Raw genomic sequence first — 5,456 nt, 5'->3', positions numbered from 1 at the left:
AGCCTGACGCCAGTGGTGGCGAAGCTTTTGGAGAAGATGCTGAGGGACAAGATTTATTCATATTTGGAAGCGAATGGACTGGTTAGTGATAGGTACATGGTTTTGTGCAGGAAAGGTCATGTCTTACCAACTTGATAGAGCTTTTTGAAGAGGTGACAAAATGAAAAGGCTGTGGATGTCATCTACATGGACTTTAGCAAGGTCCCTCATGGCAGATTGATAGAAAAAGGTTAAGTCGCATAAGATTCCGGGTGTGTTAGCTAGATTGATAAAGGACTGGCTTGGCAATAGGAGACAGACAGTAACAGTGGAAGGGAGTTTTCAGAATAGTGTTCCACCGGGATCAGTGCTATGACCTCTGTTGTTTGCCATATATATAAATGATCTGGAGGAAAATGGAGATGGACTGATTAGCAAGTTTGCAGATGACACTAAGATAGGTGGAGTTGTAGATAGTGAAGGGGATTGTCAGAGAATGGAGCAGAATGTAGATAGATTGGAGAGCTGGGCAGATGGCATTCAATCTGGACAAATGCGAGGAGATGCATTTTGGAATATCAAATTCAGGTATGAATCGCAGAACCCTTAGGGGCATTGATATACAGAGGGATCTGGGCGTTCAGGTGCATAGTTCCATGAAAGTGGCAATGCAGGTGGATAAGGTGGTCAAGAAGGCAAACGGCATGCTTGTCTTCATCGGCTGGGGCATTGAATGCAAGAGTTGGCAGGTCATGTTACAGTTGTATAAAACTTTAGTTGGGCCACATTTGGAATATTGCACGCTGTTCTGTCCACCACACTACCAGAAGAACATGGATGCTTTGGAGAGAGTGCAAAGAAGGTTTACTAGGATGTTGCCTGGTCTAGAGGCTGCTAGCTATGAGGAGAGGTTGAATAAACTCAGATTGTTTTCGCTGGAAAGACGGAGGCTGAGGGGAAACCTGATTGAGGTCTACAAAATTACGAGAGGTATAGACAGGGTGAATCGTCAGAAGCTTTTTCCCAGGCAGGGAGACACAATTATAAGGGGGCACAGGTTCAAGATGAAAGGGGAAAAGTTCAGGGGAGATGTGGATTGGATTGGATTGGATTTGTTTATTGTCACGTGTACCGAAGTACAGTGAAAAGTATTTTTCTGCTAGCAGCTCAACAGATCATTAAGTACATGAGAAGAAAAGGGAATAAAAGAAAATACATAATAGGGCAACACAACATATACAATGTAACTACAAAAGCACTGGCATCGGATGAAGCATACAGGGTGTAGTGTTAATGAAATCAGTCCATAAGAGGGTCATTTAGGAGTCTGGTGACAGTGGGGAAGAAGATGTTTTTGAGTCTGTTCGTGCGTGTTCTCAGACTTCTGTATCTCCTGCCCAATCGAAGAAGTTGGAAGAGTGAGTAAGCCGGGTGGGAGGGATCTTTGATTATACTGCCCGCTTTCCCCAGGCAGCGGTTGGTGTAGATGGAGTCAATGGATGGAGGCAGGTTAGTCTGATGGACTGGGCGGTGTTCACGACTCTCTGAAGTTTCTTGCGGTCCTGGGCCGAGAAGTTGCCATACCAGGCTGTGATGCAGCCTGATAGGATGCTTTCTATGGTGCATCTGTAAAGGTTGGTAAGAGTTAATGTGGACATGCCGAATTTCCTTAGTTTCCTGAGGAAGTATAGGCGCTGTTGTGCTTTCTTGGTGGTAGCGTCGACGTGGGTGGACCAGGACAGATTTTTGGAGATGTGCACCCCTAGGAATTTGAAACTGCTAACCATCTCCACCTCAGCCCCGTTGATGCTGACAGGGGTGTGTACAGTACTTTGCTTCCTGAAGTCAATTACCAGCTCTTTAGTTTTGCCGGCATTGAGGGAGAGATTGTTGTCGCTACACCACTCCACTAGGTTCTCTATCTCCCTCCTGTATTCGGACTCATCGTTATTCGAGATCCGGCCCACTATGGTCGTATCGTCAGCAAACTTGTAGATGGAGTTGGAACCAAGTTTTACCACGCAGTCGTGTGTGTACAGGGAGTAGAGTAGGGGGCTAAGTACGCAGCCTTGCGGGGCGCCGGTGTTGAGGACTATTGTGGAGGAGGTGTTGTTGTTCATTCTTACTGATTGTGGTCAGTTGGTGAGAAAATCGAGGATCCAGTTGCAGAGTGGGGAGCCAAGTCCTAGGTTTTGGAGCTTTGATATGAGCTTGGCTGGGATTATGGTGCTGAAGGCGGAGCTGTAGTCAATAAATAGGAGTCTAATGTAGGAGTCCTTGTTTTCAAGATGCTCGAGGGATGAGTGTAGGGCCAGGTAAATGGTGTCTGATGTGGACCGGTTGCAGCGGTATGCGAATTGCAGTGGATCAAGGCGTTCTGGGAGTATGGAGGTGATGCGCTTCATGATCAACCTCTCGAAGCACTTCATTACGACTGAAGTCAGGGCTACTGGTCGGTAGTCATTGAGGCACGTTGCCTGGTTCTTCTTTGGTACCGGTATGATGGTGGTCTTCTTGAAGCAAGTGGGGACCTCGGAGTGGAGTAGGGATAGGTTAAAGATGTCCGTGAATACCTCTGCCAGCTGGTCCGCACAGGCTCTGAGTGCATGACCAGGGAACCCGTCTGGGCCCGTCGCCTTCCGAGGGTTCACTTTCAGGAAGGCCAATCTGACTTCGGAAGCTGTGATGGTGGGTATGGGTGAGTTATGGGCTGCTGGGGCACTCGCCAGCGGATTGTTGGTTACCTGCTCGAACCGAGCATAGAATGCATTGAGTTCATCGGGGAGGGGTGCGCTGCTGCCAGAGATACTGTTCGGCTTCGCTTTGTAGCCCGTTATGTTGTTTAGTCCTTGCCACAACCGCCGAGAGTCTGTCTGTGACTCTAGCTTGGTTTGATATTCTCTCTTGGCATGCCGGATGGCTTTGCGGAGGTCGTACCTGGATTTCTTGTATAGGGCAGGGTCGTCTGCCTTGAACGCCTCAGATCTGTCCTTCAGTAGGGAGTCAATCTCGCGATTGAGCCATCGTTTCCGGTTGGGGAACGCACGTACTGCTTTCTTTGGCACGCAGTCGTCCACACAAAAGGTTTTCACGCAGATGGCAGTGGGTGCTTGGATCGTGATGCCAGTGGAGATGGTGGAGGTAGGCACGATAGCAACGGTTAAGATATATCTTGATGGACACATTCATTAACAGGCAAGGAATGGAGGGATACAGATCGTTTGGGCAGTAGGTAGTAGGTCTACATAAGGAATCTGGATTGGTGCAGGCTTGGTGGGCCGAAGGGCCTGTTCCTGAGCTGTAATGTTCTCTGTTCTCTTTGTTCACTGCAGCAACTCACCAAGCCTCCTTCGACTGCACTTTCCAAATCACTGTCCTAGACAACCTAGAAGGACAAGGCAGCAGAAGCATGTGAATATGACCACCCTCCAAAGCACACATCATCCTGACTTGGAACTGTATCATCATTCCTTCACAGCTGCCTGGTCAAAATCCAAGAACTCCCATCCTAACAGCACTGTGGATATACCTATGCCAGATCGACTGCAGCAGTTCAAAAAGGCAGCTCACCGTCACCTTCTCAAGGGCAATTAGAAACGGGCAATAAATTCTGGCTGAGCGAAGCACACCCACATCCCAAGAATGCAAAGAAAAAATTGGAGATGGGAAATAAATGTTGGCCTAGCCAGCGATGCTCACGATCAGGAATTGAAAAATGCTGATGTGGTGCATTTCGAAGCACAGCTGCTTGAGGTTGTCCTGTAAGGCCAACTACAGCCTCCCCTAAGTGAAAGTCAGCAGCCTTCCATCAGTCATACTGCAGCCACTGGAATCACACTGCACCAGGAGTACTAGGCCAGACAAAGGCACACTTACGACAGACTTCCAGCAGATACACATGGGTGATTAGTTCTGTGTTTTTTTCCCCCTTATTATTGATGTATTGCCCGATAAACTTATTGAATGACGATATTTGCCTTTATTGAATGATATTGGCCAAGGGGACTTGATGATGATGTATCTGATATGGACATCCAGCAGGGGAATGGTGGATCTTTGGTGGGACCAAAATGTTCTTTTAACGAGGAAAGGCCTCAAATAGTCTTTTTTCCGATGTACCGTTGTACGTGATGGATGTTGTCTCGTCCCTACCTTCTCCTCTTTTCTCATCCTCCTACCTTTCCTCCCGACGTGGGCTCTGGATCCCAGGAGGTTGTGGATGATCCCTCAGAATGACCAGGTGTGGTGCAGTGCCTGTGGAGGTTATTGTTACACTAATAAGGCTGTCACGGAAATGTACAACCTTTTTCACATGGAAACCAGGATGAGAACAAAAGTCACCCTTCTCTGAACATTCCACACCGATAGCCTTTCTCGGAACAGATAATTAATTCAGATTTTAACCCAGCTTTCGGGCTTTAATAGGCAGTGGCCAGGTTTCCCAAACTGTGTGAAATCCACTAGGTGTCAACAGGGTTAGAGCACAGTGGGGGCATTTGTGACTCTTTGACGTTGACAGTCTGCAAAACATTTAACTACAGAAATAGCACGCCTCATGTCTGCCGAGGTGAAAGGCTTTTGCTCACAAGACTTACGCTAAGATTGTGGGTCCGATCTATCGGCTGCGCCCCCCCGACTCAGGATGCGACTAGGTCAGTAAATCTCGCAAGGCGTTGCGATCTGGATCCCACCCAATTGAGATCGGGACCCAGATTTCCATATTCAAGTGAGCAGCTAGTCTCACTTGAATATATCTACGCTAGGTCTCCCTAGAGCCCGGGACTTAACAGCCTCACCTTGGAGACCCTGAGTCGGTGCTGTTAAGCACCAGTTTCCACAAATGTGGACCAGGCGTACCAGCACTTGGGCCATCTCCCAGGTGATTGGGGGCCCTGAGTGGTTAGGCACTGGGCAGGGTGGTACCCCGGCACCACTGATGCCACCTGGGCACTGTGACACATCCAGCCTGGTGCCCAGGTGGCACGTCAAGTTGCCAGAGATTGGGCCCGGAGTGCCCTGCCCTTGTGAGGTGTGTGTGTGTGGGGGGGGGGGGGGTGCTCGATAAAGGTGAGTTGGGCTGTTGGGTGGGGGGGGTCTGGAGGCCACGGTGGGGGCCTAGAGATCGGAGCACCATTTAAAAATGGCACCCCGATCTCTTCCTGCACTGGCGAGCAGAACTCGTTAGTGCAGGAAATGGGACCAAGGGCAGCCTCGACAGGACGTTCCTTGCCAAGGCCCTGAAATGAAGCAGAGTCCTGTTTAATAGCGGGGTTTTTGTTTGATGCTGATAAACACCCTGCTGAACGCACCCTTCTCTTTGTCTCATTTCCGGTAAATTGCGTCCTGTGTTTTGTGCCCAGTGCTAACCATTGCGCCACCATGCTGCTGCCTCCAGATTCGATTCTGACCCTGGGTGACTGTCTGTGTGGAGTGTGCACATTTTCTCCGTATCTGTGTGGGTTTCCTCCGGGTGCTAT

The sequence above is a fragment of the Scyliorhinus torazame genome, chromosome 1, assembly GCF_047496885.1.
Source record: "Scyliorhinus torazame isolate Kashiwa2021f chromosome 1, sScyTor2.1, whole genome shotgun sequence".
NCBI classification, from domain to species: domain Eukaryota; kingdom Metazoa; phylum Chordata; class Chondrichthyes; order Carcharhiniformes; family Scyliorhinidae; genus Scyliorhinus; species Scyliorhinus torazame.
The sequence above is the reverse complement of the archived record's forward strand: the minus strand, read 5'-3'. Positions refer to the sequence as shown.